A 19,320-nucleotide genomic window follows, 5' to 3' on the forward strand; every position below is an offset into this window, starting at 1 on the left:
CACTTTAGGCCTTACTCACCTCTCCACTTTCTTGCTAGGTATGTGAAAAATGAAAGTCCCTAACGGCCCAGGTAGGACCATTTATCAGGATCTTGTTTGCAGCAAGCAGTCTTGAAAAATGAGGTAATACCTCTCTCCTGCTTACTATAAAAGTAGTGAATTCTCTAAGCCCAAAGGTCAGCGCTCCTCTCCTGTAATGTCCCTCACTGCATGGGCAGGCATCCGTCTAGGCACACCTACATGGGACTTGGGGGACATTGGGAATGAATTCAAGAAAACATGAAACTCTGGCTATTGCTTTTGCAATAAAGTAATAAAGTCCTTTGTCTCTGATGAGGACAATCTTCATGTCTTCTAATACATCTATGAAATAGTAGAACACAAGCTTGTTGCCTTGCAATTGGGATAAAATTTTGGATTTCTCATAGTTCCTGACAGCATCTACTTGAGTGATTTTTGATAAGTCATTTAGCCATTCTGTCTCTCCCTCCTGACCTATTAAAATAAGGAATTTTAATTAGATTACCTCCCCACATGTTTCTAAAACTAAATATTCCTGACCCTCAAGAGGAAGTAGCTTGAAAGAGGATATAGTCTTCCCTCTACTTAACTCTACCACCTTTATCTTGAAAGATAAAAATAAAATATTTTATAAAGTTCTGTTTGTAATTATTTCACTTCAAAGAGATTAAGAAAGAAGAACAGTATTGTGTTGCATATGGAAAATTTTTCTATAATACTGACATAAGGATATACTCTTAGAAGAGGAAGAAATAAAATTTGTTTTGACCTTTAAGGTATGATTGGCACCATAAGATCAATGATAATATAGAATTTGTCAGTAATATTTTTAATTCTTAAATATCTTTTGTATCCTAAAATCCTATTTTGCTCCTAAGCAAATACCTCTCTGCTATTTATTTCCCACCTCCCTTACATTTAAGAGCCAGTAGATAGAGTCTCTTTCCTTTCTGAGGCATCCATGAGGTCTTATGTTGAAAGAGCCACATAAGATGAAGGAGCCTTGGTCAGCCTGGGTCTGTGAGTAACTCTGCTGTTCAGGTCCTTCTGTTTTGTTGGGCATCTAGTATGAGCAAAAAATAAACCATGTTGTGTTAAACCACTAATACTTCAGAGTAATTTTATTAAAACAGCACAGTCCAGCCTATCTAATGAATACAGAATTCATGACAGGAGTGGTGTGTTGCCATAAAAAAAATCCCTAAAGTATGTCACTGGCTTAGTAGTCACATAGCAGGAGGCAAAGAAACTGATATAAGAGGCTAAAAATATGGTCATTCTTGTTAAGCAATGGCAAAATATTTGGTAAACAGTTATATGACCTAAATTGGAAAGCAAACAGCTGAGTACTGCACAGACAGCAAAAAGGGAAGAGGTTGGAAAAAAAGAAACCAAGTGTGTATTTTGGTTATTTTTGGTTGAGACAGGCACGTAAATACCAGAAAAAGGTAAGAATCTTGGGAAATAATTATAAGAAATGAAAAACAAAATGTCCAAAAATTCAGGGTCTTAGGTTGTACAATCTAATTGCTTTTAAAAACCCAACTACAGATGATGAAAATAAAAGTTGAGCGATAATGCCCAATTAATACTCCCAATCAATTAAAATGTTTCGGGGGAAATAAGTTAAGGGAGTGGCTTTCTATCTATTGCTCTAGATGAATTCAATGAATAAGTTATGAAGTCTGGAGAGTGTGAGATTAGTATGGAGGGAAGAGAAGAAAAGAGATATAGCAGATCTGAGAACTAAGTCTCAAACATAACTTGATTTAGATACTGGATTATATAACTGACTGTATTTAAATAAAAGATGATTGAGTTTTCAAGAAAGTTGATGTTCAAGGAAATAGCAAACATGTGACTGAGATACAAAATGACAAAAGCTTCCAAACGTTAAGGGTCAAGAATTAGGCTTCAAAAGCCACACACCCTTCAAAAGGTAACATTAATAAATTCCTCCTTCACACATGGTCAAAAAGGATAAAGAAAAAAAGAAGAATCTGTAATACAGATTTAACTCAGGAAAGAAGAACAATCCCAAATGAACAGTCTAAACTCACAATTAATGAAACTAGAAAAAGAACAAAAGTCAGTAAAAGAAGCAAAATAATAAAGATCAGAGCAGAAATAAATAAAATTGAGAAGAATAAAACAACATAAAAAAATGAATGAACCATGAGCTGCTTCTTTGAGAAAATAAACAAAATAGATAAACCCTTAGCCAGACTTACAAAAAAAAAAGAGAGTCTAAAAAATAAACAGAATCAGAAATGAGAAAATAAAAATCATTATGAACACCACAGAAATTCAAAGAATTATGAGAGAAAACTATGAAAAATTATATGCTAACAAATTCAATAACCTAGAAGAAATGAACAACTTTCTAGAAAAATACAACATTCCAAGACTGGCCCAGGAAGAAACAGAACATATGAACAGACCAATTACCACTAATGACACTGAATTGGTAATCAAAATACTACCTAATAACATAGCCCTGGCAAGATGGTTTCACTGCTAAATTTTATCACACATTTACAGAAGATCTAATACCCATCTTCCTTAAAGTTTTCCAAAAAGTAGAAGAGGAGGGAATACTTTCAAACTCATTCTATAAGGCCAGCATCACTCTAATATCAAAACCAGGCAAAGACACCAAAAAAAAAGCAAATTACAGACCAACATCCCTGATGAACATAGATGCAAAAATACTCAACAAAATACTAGCAAACCAAATTCAAAAATACATCAAAAAGATAATCCATCATGATCAAGTGGGATTTATACCAGGGATGCAAGGATGGTACAATATTCAAAAATCCATCAAAATCATATACCACATTAACAAAAAGAAGGACAAAAATCACACAATCATCTCCATAGATGCTGAAAAAGCACTCAACAAAATTCAATACCTACTCATGATAAAAACTCTCAACAAAATGAGTTTAGAGGGCAGTTACCTCAACATAATAAAGGCCATATAAGACAAACCCACAGCCATCATCAAACTTAACAGCGAAAAGCTAAAAGCATTTCCTTTAACATCAGGAACAAGACAAGGATGCCTGCTCTCCCCACTTTTATTCAACATAGTCTTGGAGGTCTTAGCCATGGCAATAAGACAACACAAAGTAATAAAAGGCATCCAGATTGGCAAGGAAGAAATTAAACTGTCCCTATTTGCAGATGACATAGCGTTGTACATAAAAAACCCTAAAGAATGCACCCCAAAACTACTAGAACTAATAACCGAATTCAGCAAAGTTGCAGGATACTAAATTAATATACTGAAATCTGTTGCATTCCTATATACTAACAATGAACTAGCAGAAAGAGAAATCAGGGAAACAATTAGATTTACAATTGCATCAAAAAGATTAAAATATCTAGGAATAAACCTAACCAAGAAAGTGAAAGACCTATACCCTAAAAACTACAGACACTCATGAGAGAAATTAAAGAAGACACCAATAAATGGAAATATATCCTGTGCTCATGGATAGGAAGAATTAACATTGTCAAAATGGCCATCCTGCCTAAAGCAATCTACAGATTCAATGCAATTCCTATCAAAATACCAAAAGCATTCTTCAATAAACAAGAGCAAATTGTTCTAAAAGTCATATTGAACCACAGAAGACCCAGAATAGCCAAAGCAATCATAAGAAGAAAGAATAAAGCTGTGGGGATTATGCTCCCCAACTTCAAGCTCTACTACAAATAGTAATCAAAACAATTTGGTACTGGCACAAAACAGACACAAGATCAATGGAACAAAATAGTGAGCCCAGATATAAACCCACACACATACAGCCAATTAATATACAATAAAGGAGCTATGGACATACAATGGGAAAATGACAGCCTTTTCAACAACTGGTGTTTACAAAGCTGGACAGCTACATGTAAGAGAATGAAACTGGATTACTGTGTAACTCCATACAAAAAAGTAAACTTGAAATGGATCGAAGATGTGAATGTATGTCACGAAACCATAAAACTCTTAGAAGAAAACATAAGCAAACTCTCTTGAATACAAAAATGAACAATTTTTTCCTGAACATACTCCTCAGGCAAGGGAAACAAAAGCAAAAATGAACAAACTGGACTACAGCTTCTGTACAGCAAAGGACACCATCAGCAGAATAAAAAGGCATCCTACAGTATGGGAGAATATATTCATAAATGCATATCTGACAAGGGGTTAACATCCAAAATACATAAAGAACTTACATACCTCAACACCCAAAAAAGCAAGTAATCTGATTAAAAAATTGGTGGTGTATATGAATAGACACTTCTCCAAAGAAGAAATTCAGATGGCCAACAGGCACCTGAAAAGATGCTCCACATCACTAACTATCAGGGAAATGAAAATTAAAACCACAATGAGATATTACCTCACACCAGTTAGGATGGCCAACATACAATAAACAAGCAACGACAAATGCTGGTGAGAATGCAGAGAAAGGGGAGCCCTCCTGCACTGTTGGTGGGAATGTAAATTAGTTCAAGCATTGTGGAAAGCAATATGAAGGTTCCGCAAGAAACTAAAAATAGAAATACCATTTGACGGAGGAATTCCACTCCTAGGAATTTACCCAAAGAAAACAGGATCCCAGATTCAAAAAGACATATACAACCCTATGTTTAATGCAGCACTATTCACAGTAGCCAAGATATGGAAGCAACCTAAGTGTCCATCAGTATATGAATGGATAAAGAAGAGGTGGTATATACACCTTGGAATATTGAAATAACCGGGTGGAGAAAGACAAGTACCAAATGATTTCACTCATTTGTAGAGTATAATAACAAAACAAAACAACAGTAGACTCACAGACTCCAAGAAGGGGCTAGTGGTTACCAAAGGGAACGGGCTGGGGAGGGTGGGCATGTAGGAAAGGAGAAGGGGATTAAGGGACATTATGATTAGCACACCTAATGTAGCAGGATCACAGGGAAGGAATTACAGCACAGAAAAGGCAAGTAGTGACTCTATAGTATCTGACTATGCTGATGGACAGTGACTGCAATGGAGTGTGGGGTGGGGAGACTTGATAATATGGGTGAATGTAATAACCACAATGTTGCTCATGTGAAACCTTTGTAAGATTGTATACCAATGATACTTTAATAAAAAAAAAAAGAAGAATCTCATAAGGAGCACAGTCAGGGCCAGTGGACAAAGAAGTTCTGCCAGGAGAGCTGAGTCCAGTCAGGGAACAGTTGTCCACTGCAGGGTAGGGACAAAGGGCTCTTTCAACATCTACCAGTGGGATTTCAGACTTGCTACAGACCAGTGATTGCTATGTCCATTTTTTCTGTTTCTAAATGGAAGCGCTGATTGTAGTTTATCCCTTTCCATATTACAGTACTTCAGGCTGGGTTTGTGGGAGGCAGAAATCTTGACTTTTAGTTCACAGGACTCTCCACAAAGAGGAGCACATTTGACCTGTTGTAGGAGCTAATGTGTGTCATCCTAATTTTTTGCATCATGCAATAACTGGATGGGACTTTGTCTCCTTTGAGGAGATACTCTACATACGGAAATAAAAGAAAAGAGACTATTAATCACCAAGAAAGAATATTATATCAGAGATATTTATTGCTCTCTAAGGGTCCCTCCGTATGTCACATTCCTCTTATAGTTACTTAGGCAGATCTGGTCAATGGGCTGAAACCAAAAAGATCTGTGTCACTTCTAAGCAAAAGCATTTAAAAGCCAACAACCCTCCAGCTTGCTCTTCCCCTGCTGAAACAAACAACCAACCACATTTTGAGATGGACGTGTCACAGGTAATGGTGATACAACCAGGCAGAGCAGAAACTGATTCTATCATCACCAACTTTCACTGGACAGGAAATGTAAGCAAGAATAAAGTCTGTTTTATTGAAATAGTGATATTTGGGGCTTAATTCATTACTTTAGCCTACTCCAGTATATTCTAACTAATATATCCTTCCATGGGGTACAAGGACCAGTGAGAAGAATGAGTGGTTACAGACAAGGGCTGCAGTGACTGACTGACTGATGTCTCACACCCTGTGAGGAAGGGTTCCTGAGAATCAACCCTGTCACTCTGGTCCCAGTGGCACAGAGAGCAGAGCAATGTCATCACACTGTACCCAGCATCAGACACATTGTCCTAACTAAAGGAGGAAATGCTGAGAAACGAGTCATCGCACAGAGCCCGTGGTAGGGGAAAAGGGTGGGAACATCAATTATTTATTGACTTCAGCAAATAACACTAATTGGTTTTTTTTAGTATCTGTTATTTAGGATGTCTAATTTCATTAGCTATGAGCATAGGCCATATAGGATTTGACAAAGCTGTTCCAGAAGTTTGTCTGCAAAGTCCCACAAGGACACTTTAAAGCTAATTTTTTAACAGGTCATTCAAAAAGTGTTCCAGCAAAGAAAGAAAGTTCAGAGGCAAGAATAAATTCCCAAAATGGCATTCATGTCTTCTGGTATCTAAATACCTCTTTTGGTAGAGACAGGGAAATGTCATTAGAGAGAGTAATTCCAAAAATCATTAGAAAAGGCATTTGTTTATAGCTAAACTAAATTAAGACGATTTGTTGAAAACAAAGTTGGAAAAATGTAAATGCCTTTTGATTATTGCTTAAGCAGAAAAATTTCAACTTGTTATTCCTTTGATGAATTAATTCTATTTTTTCTCAAGTTTGGCCTTTTTGATAACACATTGAAAAAATTATATGTTGTAGATCGATTGTCAGTGAAGGCTGAATAGAGTGCTAAAATTCATTCTTATTTTCTCTAAGTACTGCTTAATGGTTATCATAGAAGTATAAAATGAATTACTAATGCACCAGCTTTTCATAGAAAACAAAATAATTTTGAATTTGGGTATACGTATATATATGTTCATTTTCTTTTCAACTAACAGATGACAATTTTTGAAAGAACTTTGTTAGTTTATAAAATCTGACCAAAAGATAAACTTTTGTAATTCTTTTATGTCTCCCTTTTGTTGAAGTATTTGTTGTTTGATGTTAAGGAAAATGGACAGAGTCCAGGGTAGCAAACTTATTTGCATTATTGATTAAACTAAAAGGATTGTGTAACTCCCAGATAGCAGATAGTATCTGATAAAACATTTGATCTAGTAAGTAATATGTCATAAAACCTGTGCTTAAATTAGTCCCTAAAATTTTTAGCTATACTTTTTAAATCATAGTGCATAATATTTGTTAGGAGTTTAAGTTATTTTGTTCTCAGATTTATATGTTTCTTAAGTAGAAACTTTCCAAATAGAAGAGGAAATATAATAAACATTGCAGATCTTGACTGAGATAATTTAGTTCTTATTTTTGACTTACCTTAAAGTAAGGAGAGATATTCCAGAGCTCAGAAGGTGATAAACATTTTCAGAAATAGGAAACTTCTAAGCAAAAATAACAATTTTTATCAGTAAAGTCAATCAGTGCTTGCTAAGTTACTAGGGGTGCCTTGTACTACATAATAAACTCATTGTACAGATATAATAGTAGAAGATATTTGTCCCTACTTTATGGGGTGTTTCAAAATATATCAAATACTAGTCTGGAAAGTACAGACAGCAAGGGCATCAAAATTTAGGGAAATACTGGGTCAGCACGGCTTAGTAACACTGAGCATGATTTCAAGAGGAATTGCACCTAAGACTGTTCTATGTGATGAAGGCACTTATAGACATGAAGTTGAAGGAAGGACACTCCAGGAAGGGGGAGATTATATAGCAAATCAACCTTTAAATACTAACAATTATTTCATGTAGGTGAGTTTGGTCTCCCTACTTAAATTATAATTTTGTTCAATGTTACTAGTGAGCTTAACATGACCCCCAACAATTCTAGCAAGAATTGTTAAAAACATAATTATTAAAGAGATTGGAAGAGGTAATTTGTGAACACTTAGAAAAGCAGGTAGTAATCACTGGACCCTAGCATGTGGCAGCAAAGAACAAGATATGCCAAATAACCTCAGCCTATTTAAGTCTAGCAGTCTAGTAAAAGGAAGACCATTAGCAGAGTGCATACTAATTTCTGTAAGGAATTTAACAAAAACCTCTTTCGTGATGTTTTTCTGAAGAAATATGAACTAGATAATAATATTATTTTGCAGGTTGGTATATCTAGTTAAACTAGAGCCAATGTTGATTTATGGAATGAGAGACATTAGCCTCTAGACAGATTCGAGTTGAAGCAAGAAATGGAAGCTATAATATTTTTTTTGTCTGAGCTGATTCCTAAGAGTCACTACTACGTCCAGGATTTTAAAAAATAATTTAAAAGCTTTTAAAAATATAATAATGGCAGTATGTCCCCATGTCCCCTCCTTTGCCCACTTCACAGGGAAATTCCCGAATCCTCTTATACACTGATCCCTCAGTCAGAAGCACATGTTGATCTTCTCTCTCCTTTCCACCATATTTTCTGTTCACTGAGTAACTGTAAGCATCTCAGAGAGCTGGCCACAGATGAAGGTCCACACTCAGGGCCACTCAGGTGCTCTTGTGAAGAGCCCTCTTTCCCATTCTCAGTGCAGCAGCCCCCAGTTCTTTCTCCGTACTCTATGCTGCTCTCTGCCTCTTGCTGTTCTTATCTGTAAGCTATATATGAATCTCCTTTATTGCAGAGCTTTTTGAAGCTAAGGGAGAGCAAAATGACCCTAGGAAGAGCTGTGAGAGAGCAGAAGATTACAGATGTACACAAAAGACACAAAGATTAATATTTTGAGGTCTCTCTTTTACATTCATTACATTATTGATTAGTTGTAGAAAATATTACATAATCATAACATCACTCATTTAAAAAAATCCCACAAAAATAATCATAATCCTATCACCAATAAAAAATCACTGTTAACATTTGCACATGTAGCTTTTATTTGTGTGTTTCTGTGTGTATCAATAACATTAGAAAATCTGAGTTAAGCTATTTATAACCTGTTTCTTTCACTTGTCATCTGTAGTAGGTCTTGAACATGGCATAAATTATTTGTAGTTCTATCCATCAAGAGGTAAAATCTATTTCCTCATCTCTTGGATCTAGGCCAAGGTTACACTCTTGTAACCTGCCTTGACCCACAGAATGTGGTAGAAATGACACTGATTAAGTTCTGGGGAACTGAGGCATCATAACTGACAAGAATTACCATTCAGGTGAGTGAGGCCATCTTGGGCTCTCCAGCCCCACTTAAGCCATCAGATAATGAGAGCTGTGTAGGTGATCTCAGATTAGACAAGCAGCACCACCCAGATGCTAACTCACAGGATCAGGAAAAATAAATTTATTTGCTTTAAGCCACTACAATTTAGGAGCAAGAAATACTGAATATGCTATTGTTGTGCAACAAGAGGTAATTGAAATAACCTTATATAAGAAACATTATCCCTCTCAATAGATATATTTATACAGTATTTTAATGGAATTATAATATCCCATCACATAAGCATTTCAAAACTTACTTAGCCAATTCGTTATTATTATATCTCTTTTTCCACATAAAGTGTCTTAAGTCATAATTTTATAATATGATTATTTCCCTAGGATAAACTCTTAGAAGTAGGGTTAATAAGGCAAAACATTAGAAAAGCATTTTGATGTGACTGCTAAATAGTGTGGAGCAATTTTAAGGTGTTATTCACAAATGATGGGTTGGCAGAAAAGAAGGTAAATAACCTTAAGAGATGACTTCAAACTACTTGAAAGAATTATTGAAATATTGAAGAACTATATCATATAGAGAATGTTTGATTACATAGTCTGTATAAATCTAAGAGGTAATAATGTGGTTCAGTATGTTGAAATAATGTAACAGTATAGCTATTAAAAATTTTATTTTTTTGAAATAAGTCCCTATTACTAGAAGCATTTAGATAAAAAAAATTAGTAATTGTCTTCAGAGGTAATACAATAATATTAGCTACTGGATCCCTCTCTATCCCCAAGTTACTTATCCTACTCAATGCCAGGGTCAGACAGTGATGAATCTCATCTAAACATAAGCATGCTTTCAGATTGACAAAGACTAAAATCTCCTAACTAAATACCTAGTCATCCTAAAACACCTGCATCTTTATAGGATTCCTCTAGAATCAACGCTGGAATTTGACACAAGCTTCAATGAGGCCTTTCCAGGAATGGCATCTTGCCTAGATGGAAGGTAAGGAAATCGAATTAATACTTATGGAGGAGCCATATGTGTACAATACCATGTTAGGACTGGATATAACATGCTGTCCACAGTTTTTTTTTTCAGCATCCCATTCTTTTAATAAAATCTCTCTCTCTTTCTCTCTTCCCCTCCCTCCCCCCCCCACCACACACATACACACCTACAGACACTGCTCACTCTGAGATCTGCTCCCCGCTGAAGTCATATGGATTTGATGTAACTGTCTATCATAAAGTCCTGTCCCCCTGGCCACAGAAATTAAATGTGGCGCAGCCTGGTCAATCATAGGACCCCACTCCACACACACCATGATTGCCTGAAGTTAAGTATGTGACCAAGCCCACATCAATCAAAGAAAATAGATGAAAAAGAGAAAATCTTAGTATTAATCATATCTCCAATTGTAGCCTACTAGAACTTTCCTGATTGTTACAGCTTTTCCCCCAACTCTGATCTATCCCAGTATTTTTCAAACAAATCCCCTGGTTGAAATGAAGCTGCTTTGAATTTTTGTTTGCAACCAAAAATCCTGACTAACGCAATCCTTTACATCAAGGGGCTTACAAATTAATTATAACTACTGGGTAAACACCAGATGGAATGTTTGCTGTTGATAATCTTGTTAAAGGCTCTGGAAAGCATCTGACAATCTTTGACACATTAGGGATACAAGCTTGATCTAAGACATGGTATTCAAACATAAACCACTGGCACCTGGAAAACTTTTTTTAGTACTACAGTAATAGCACCTACCCTGTGGTAAATGTTTCTTAGTCTTATGGTTGCTACAGTCGTGGCAAAGTTTCCAAAGACAAAGACTCAGATTCATCAAGATCCATCTGGAAAGGGAATGGTCTTGCCCAGGATATTCTGTACTGGCAGCTCCCAGTTGCTGCTGAAGAAAATTTTAACCACCTTAAATCACCTACTACCTCTTTTCCTTTACACTTTATACTTATTGTTACCCAGTTCCTCCTCTCTCCCTGTTCTTGGTGTTTCACTCTTTTGTGTTCAGATCAGGAGTTGTCAGCTAGTGACTTTAAGCCTTAATAATGGGCATAGGCAGGGCCATTTTGATGTACCTCACAGTGTTTTAAAAGGTATCGTATTTACACAGATAACATGCTTGGTAATAGAACAAATGGCCTTTTTCACAGTGTTATTAACTATATATTGCCTAAAGTTTGTAGCCCTTGGTTAATGAGGCTAATAGCCCACAGTATACTTTAAGTAGATAAATGCTATGCAAGATAGTGAATCCTTCTTAATGCTCAGGATACACAGCCTCTAAAGGCAGCAAAGCTGAGACCTGATAAGTATTTCCTAGAATTGACCTACCTGGTCTAGTCACAAAGACAAATGGCTGGGATTCTGAAAAAACAGTCAGGGATCAGAAAACAAAACACAGGAATACTGACCTTTCTCTATTTTATTCCCTTTCCCAAAGATGGCAAAATTTTTTCCTGGCCCAGAAGCTGAGTTAAACTATCAGGGAAGATTGAACAGAAGTAACACTAGGAGAAAACAAGGTGCCATCATGGCAAGTCTATGTATGTGAACTCCCAGTACAACCAAACACACAAGAAGTAAATTTGCAAATGGACAAATAAATTTCTTTTTGCTGGACAAGAACTGCTAGATATTGACCCCACTTACTGGCAAGATTTTTGGAGTAATAAGCCCAGGAAAAGAGAAAGTTCTGGCTAAGAATTCATGCCCTCTTGTCCCCATCTCTCTCTTTTCTCTGAAGGATGATCAATAACAAAGTGAATAGCTCCAATAAGATGTTGGCAACTTTCAGAAGATAAAAATGGCCTCTAAACTACCTTTTCCCAAAATGTGTTCCATGGAACACTATTCTCAAGAGATGACTTATGGAAAATAAGGGGTGGGAGAACTTGTGTTCAAGTAAGTTTGGGAAACAGAGAGTGTATATTCTATCCCTAACCAAGGGATTCCCTATATATTAATACATCAAAAGCTTTGGGGAGACTTACTTTAAAGACACATGTTTAGCTTTATTTCAGTGTAACCCAAATATCCTGGCTTGTCCTGTGAAACACTCTTTTTTATTGTAATTGTTTGAACTAGTGTTTTCAAAATATGCTCTAGAAAATTTTATCCAAGTTCTTCAATGAATGAAGGCTTCTGGTAGGGAACGGCATTTGTGCCTGATGCAGCCTTTCCAAAATTCTCATTAAAATACCTATGAAGACCAGAAAGATGGTAAAAGACATCATCCATACAAATTAGTATTGGTAGTCAGCTTAATACAGATTAGTATTGGTAGTCAGCTTAATGTTAGAATCTGAGAGGATTTCCCATTATCCACTACAAGCCTCATGGGACCAGATTGTTAAATGTCATGCATTGCCAATTCATAAGCTATGTCTCACCTTCTGCTCTTAGATCAGAAACTTAGGGTCTGTACTAACGAAGATATTGCCCAGTCATCCATTGCTGTAGCTTTTTGACTCATCAAGAATTATGCCCACAACTTTAGTCATTATTTTTCTATATATATCCAAGACGAGATTAAGCTTCAGAAGAGCTGGTTAAGAAGGACGGAGAAATAACTAGAAGTACCATATGATATTCTATGCGATATGTTTCCTATGAAAAACTTAGTAGGTAGGGAATGCATATCAAAAGAGGCTTGGAAGAAGTGGATACTGGGGATTATCATTTTCATGTTGACAGTGTCCAATTCAGCAGCTGTCAGCATCATAGGCCACCATAACCGCAAGACTAAAACCTACTGGGCACCAAAAGTTGAGTAATAAACAGTCATCAGCTTAATGACTGGCTAGAGATCTAGAGGGATTTGACCACCACCCAAGAGGTCAGAAAAACCTATCTGGCAAACACTGTGTCTGGAAAAGCTATTTCTTTTTCTAAAAGGAAAAAAACAGAAGTGAAAAATGAAGTTTGGCATGAGATATGAAGAGTCAGAAGAACAGCAGACTTTTGCAAATAATATAGGAAATGAGAAGAAAATTTTAAGAAATAATTTGGTATTCTTAAGAGAATACAGAAAAATAATGGCTACTATGAAACAGTGAATGATAGACATTTAGTGAGAACAATAACAGTCTGGGCTGAAAGTACAGGAAAAGATTTCAATATAGTAGAAAATAATTTGTGGTTATATAAACCCATTAGTGATACCTAACAAGAGGAAGCCCAAGTGAGCTTGCTGTTATAGAAAGTATGGCCAGTGTGGTAATGAGTCACACACTTATGTGTGTGTGTGTGTGTGTGTGTGTGTGTGTGTGTGTGTGTGTGTGTGTATAAAATTATATACATAATATGTATAGAATATATGTACAAAGTTAAGAAACATAATATTTTAAATTGTTAATGATTTATTGGTAAGTTATTAAAGAATAAAGAATAAATGTGAATTTACACAAATAACTTTATATGCACAATTTCCTTTTTATCTTTCCCCTCTCACTCTATCCCAGGTTATTTGGAGTATATAACTTTACCTCGTCTATAAGTTACAGAATATCAGATAGAGTCACAACAGAGTGGAAGGGAAGCTGATTATAAGACAGACTCTGAAGTTGCATGTGGATGATGTGTGGAGCACTGAGCAGTAATTAAGGTTGTATTTAGGGGTATAAAGAAAATATGTAACTTGTTTTATGTTTTATGCTCCTTTTTTGGGGATTTGTAAATAAGTCTCAACCAGATTCTAGCTTTCTACAATTCCCCTTGATTTGATGAGCTTCTGGAGACTTGTAAGTTCCTGTTTAACCAGCATTGGTCTCCATTTTTTGCAAATGAAAAACTTAACTATACACATTTATTCTGTGTCTGTGTTTTTAAGGGAGGGGACTTAAGCCTATTTGTTGGTCTTGGAAAGTTTCCAGAAGAAAAAAAACTGTTATATAGACAAGAGACAGAAAAATAAACAAATAAATGAAGTCATGTGTGAGAAGATTGAGAAAGAAAAATGAGAGAATCTTTGTGGATTTATTAATCCAAAAATATTTGTTGAGCATCAATTATGTGTTAGGGGGTTTAAAAGCACAGTTTTACAAATATTTTAACTTGGAAGGGAGAAGACTCAGCTATGAAGATATAAGAACAATTCTTAGCTATGAAGACATAAGAATGATTCTTAGAAAAAAACAGAATATATGAGGTATGGTGTAAGCCAAGGAGAGAAATATGAAAGATATGCCTGTAGAGGCATAGCAGTGTAGAATGCTGCAGAGGTTTTAAAGGAACCAATATTGAGCAAAGAACATTGTTGAGTAATTGGAGAATAAAAGGTCAAGTGGAACATTAGCACTGAAATGAAAAGTGAGAATAAAATTAGAAAATTAGAAGAATCTGCATTTATCAGTAAATACAAACAAAATCAATTGCTATAAGTTAGAGTTAAGTGCTGAAATAGAATTCAAGTCACCTGGAACTGCCACTTTCAGAAAGAAAAAAACATCAACAGATGAAACATTTCTCAGCACCAGTGAACATCCACGCATGAAGTTATAGTGGATCCAGCAATAGTTAGAAGCTCTGAGAGCAGAAACAGAATGAGTCTGACTCAGGCATGGGAGCTGACAAAACAGAAACAACAGAAGGCCAAGAGAGCAAAGAATTCCAGGGGGGATCTAAATGTTAAACTGGTATGTATTTGTTGAAAAGCATTTACTATGAAAAGCGTATTCTTATTTTACTTCATAGTATAAGTATTACAATAAGCACAGCCCCTTTACCTAGAAGAAACCCAGGAAAATTGTATAAAATATTAAGTACATATATAGGCCAAAGTGATAGTCACCACATAAATTGAGTTTTGCCAAGTAAGATAAAAATCATCATATGATTTTGCATTTGTATAGGGATTTACAATTCAATTTCTTGTTCTAGGTGTTCATTCTAGATATTTGCTTTGTGCAACATGTAGCTCTATACTTATGATTGGAGAAATGTTCTGTATATATTTATATATTTGTATTCTCCAATAAAACAAAATTATTTTTAAAAAATATTCACAGAAGGATTATTGGATTAAAGATGGCAGAATAAGAAGGCAAGATGGAAACCTCCTCCAAAAAACAAATAAAAGAGGATAATACAGCAAATGCAACTAGTTCTGAAAACAACATGAGGACTGTAGAACAGACCTGCTGAACCTGAGGAAGAAGAGAGGACCACACAGAAAAGCATGAGGCGGCAAAGTGAGATCAAGCAGGACCCAAGCCATCCTCCCATACCAGTTTACAGGTGGAAGAAAGAGGAATGGAGTGGGGGAGTGGGTAGGGGCCCAGGAGCACTGCAGTCCTGGCCCTGGAGATGTGCTCTAGGAGCACAAGCCCACATTACACTGGATTCTGATGATTCATGGACACCAGGGTCAGGTGGAACATTCTGGGAGGCTGAAACTCCAGCAGTGTAGAGGGCAGGCACACTCCACCAGTAATGAGACCCAAAGCAAAGGCAGTAGTTTGAAAGATTTGCCAGAAGTGGGATGGGTACCAGAGGGGCGCGTGTTGGATGGAACTCTCTCCTCAGGAGAAAGCATAGGTGGAGGATACCTACCCAGCCCTTCCTTGGCCCAACAGATCAGGAACTCTCAGGAGATCAGGAAGCTCCATGCCCTTTGCAGACAATGCAGCCCTGAGGCTCCTTCCTGTGTGCTATCAGGAACAGCTTACCTGGCTCTGTTGCAACCCAAACGGAGAGGAGCTAGCCCAAGAGATCCTTCCTCCATGTGGGTGTCAGAACCTTATAATGTGCATCTGGCTGGGGCACATTTGTCCACGCCCCCCATTAACCCATTTATATGCTTCCTACAGGAGACACATTTCAGACCCAAAGACATACACAGACTAAAAGTGAAGGGATGGAAAATAATATTTCATGCAAATAAAAGGGAGAAAAAAGCAGGATTAGCAGTAATTATATCAGACAAAATAGATTTCAAGACAAAAGATGTAACAAGAGACAAAGAAGGACATTATATAATCATAAAGGGGTCAGTCCAACAAGAGGATATAACCATTATAAGTATCTATACCCCAACATAGGAGCACCTAAATATGTAAAATAAATACTAACAGAATTAAAGGAGGAAATAGATTATAACACACTCATTATAGGAGACTTTAACACAACCCTCACATTAATAGACAAATCAACCAGATAGAAAATAAATAAGGAAACGGGGCATTGAACAATACATTAGACCAAATGGACTTAACAGATATCTACAGAACACTCCATCCAAAAGCAGCAGGATACACATTTTTCTCAGATGTACATGAAACTTTCTCCAGAATAGATCACATGCTGAGCACAAGTAGAGCCTCAATAAATTGAAATGATTGAAATTGTATCAATCAGCTTCTCAGACCACAATGGATGAAACTGGAAATAAACTACACAAAGAAATAAAAAAGACAAACACACGGAGGCTAACCAACATGCTTTTAAATAATCAATGGATCAATGACAAATTAAAATAGAAATCAAGCAATACATGGAGACAAATGAAAACAAAAACACAATAGCCCAAAATCTGTGAGATGCAGCAAAGGCAGTTCTAAGAGGAAAGACATGAAACAATAAAACTCTTAGAAGAAAACATAGGCAAAAATATCTTCAATATAAACATGAGCAACTTTTTCCTGAACACATCTCTTGGGCAAGGGAACCAAAAGCAAAAATGAACACATGGAACTACATCAAACTAAAAAGCTTCTACACAGCAAAAGATACCATCAGCAGAACAAAGGGCCATCCTACAGTATGAGAGAATATAGTTGTAAAATAGTGATCTGATAAGGGGTTAACATCCAAGATATATAAAGAACTCACATGCCTCAATACCCAAAGAACAAATAACCCAATCAAAAATGGGCAGAGGACTTGAACAGACATTTCTCCAAAGAAGAAATACAAATGGCCAACAGGCACATGAAAAGATAGTCCACATCACTAATCATCAGAGAAATGCAAATTAAAACCACAATGAGATTTCACTCATACCAGTTAGAATGGCCACTATTCAAAATAAAATAAATAACAAATGCTGGCAAGGGTGTGGAGAAATAGGAATTCTCTCACATTGTTGGTGGAATGGCAAATTGATACAACTGCTGTGGAAAGCAGTATGGAGGTTCCTCAAAAAATGAAAAATAGAAATACCATTTGACCCAGTAATTCCACTTCTAAGAATTTACCTGGAGAGAACAGAATCCCTGATTTGAAAAGACATAGGCACCCCTATGATTATCACCACACTGTTTGCAATAACCACGATATGGAAGCAACCTAAGTGTCCATCAGTAGACGAATGGATAAAGAAGATGTGGTACATATATACAATGGAATATTATTCATCCATAAAAAGAAAAAAAATCCTGACATTTGTAACATGGATGGATCTAGAAGATATTATGCTCAGTGAAATAAGGCAGGTGGAGAAACACAAATACCAAATGATTTCACTCATTTGTGGAGTATAACAACAAAGCAAAACTGAAGGAAGAAAAGAGCATTATACTCATAGACAGTGAGACGTGACTAATGGTCACCAAGGGGGAGGGGAATGGGCAGGGAGGGGGACTACTGAACCACTGTGATGTACAGTTGATAAAATTTTTTAAAAATGTTTTAATCCACAGAAAATATAACTGCTTGAAACTTTAACTATAGTTAGAGGTTTTTTTCCTGACTTCCACAGTTATTTCAAAGGAAATCTTCATATATTACTCTGGAATTAGACCAATGGAATCTCTACACAACAGAATTTCCTAACAATAAGAATTCTCAAGTAAAGCAATGGCTCTGGAAGAATAAAGATGATAAAAAGAAAAATTGTCTTTAAAATCATGTTGAAATTAGATACAAAGCCTTGCAAATGTTGAATATTTAAATAGCTACTTGGTATAAGTCATATTTTAGATGCTGTAAGAGGATATAGAGATGAAGAAAACAGAGCACTTTCTCTGAATGTCATTGTATTCTAGCAGAGGAATAAAAGAAATAATATCAAATGATTTAATTACAAATGTGTTTTATTGCTGTGAAATTACTGTCCATCCCCAGGGATAGACTATGAGCAGCTTTGGAGCACTGTGTATGTTTTCTAAAATGCCTGCTATAGTTTCAGCAATGTGTTAGAAGACACTTATGAATAGAATTAGTAAGAAAATGGATGATGACAGATGGATGGTCGGGATTCATATTGCTTTGAAAATTTAAAGTAGAAAATACATTCAGTTCCTGGGATGGGTCATGGTAAGTGATCAAGGAAGTTTTAAGGAAAGAATGGCATTTTAGTAGAGAAGGTTTGCTTTGGGTTTTTGTTCTGTTCTGTTTTTGTAAATCAACAGTTTGTTTTATTAGTGTCTCAGATTCTCCAACCAAGTATGATGACTAGGAAAAGTCTATACAATCAACAACCCAACAATCATTGACCCCAGAATAAGGACCAATCAAAGTGATCTACTTTTCCAAACATTTTTATAAATTTTTTTCTTGTGATGAGAACTATTAAGATCTACTCCCTTAGCAACAAATATACAATGTAGTATTGTAACTACAGTCACCATGCTATACATTATATCCCCAGAACTTCTTTATCTTATAATTAAAATTTGTACTTTTTGACTACCTTCATCAATCCCCCTTCCCTATCCCCTGCCTCTGTCAACCATCAATCTGTTTTCAGTTTCTATGAGTTCAGGTTTTTATGGAGTCCACATATAACTGAGATCATACAGTATTTGTTTTTCTATGATTTATTTCATTTAGAATCATGGTTCATCCATATTGTCACAAATGACAGGATTTCCTTCTTTTTTATGGCTAAATAATAAGTGTGTGTATGTCAAATTTTCTTTATCCAGTCATCCACTGATGGACACTTAGGCTGTTCCATGTGTTGGCTATTGTAAATAATGCTACAATTAACATGGAACTGCAGGTATCTCCTTGAGATAACTATTTCATTTCCCAAGATATATACCCAGCAGTGGAATTGCTGTATCACATGGTAGTTCTATTTTTAAATTTTTGAGGAAGCTTGCTACTGTCGTCCACAGTAGCAGCATCAATTTACATTCACAAAAACAATACACAGGGTTTGC

General features: G+C 36.0%; 1 long non-coding RNA gene across 1 annotated transcript in view; it reads right to left on the reverse strand.

Annotated features, from left to right (window-relative positions):
* Positions 1–946: 946 nt before the first annotated feature.
* The window catches only part of LOC140843087 (uncharacterized), a 333,306-nt gene continuing 314,932 nt past the window's right edge, over positions 947–19,320 (reverse strand). The window contains exon 4 of the long non-coding RNA XR_012120534.1: positions 947–1,084. This is a non-coding gene — a long non-coding RNA (uncharacterized lncRNA). The remainder of the gene's footprint in view (positions 1,085–19,320) is intronic.

Source organism: Manis javanica, chromosome 8 (genome assembly GCF_040802235.1).
Source record: "Manis javanica isolate MJ-LG chromosome 8, MJ_LKY, whole genome shotgun sequence".
NCBI classification, from domain to species: Eukaryota; Metazoa; Chordata; class Mammalia; order Pholidota; family Manidae; genus Manis; species Manis javanica.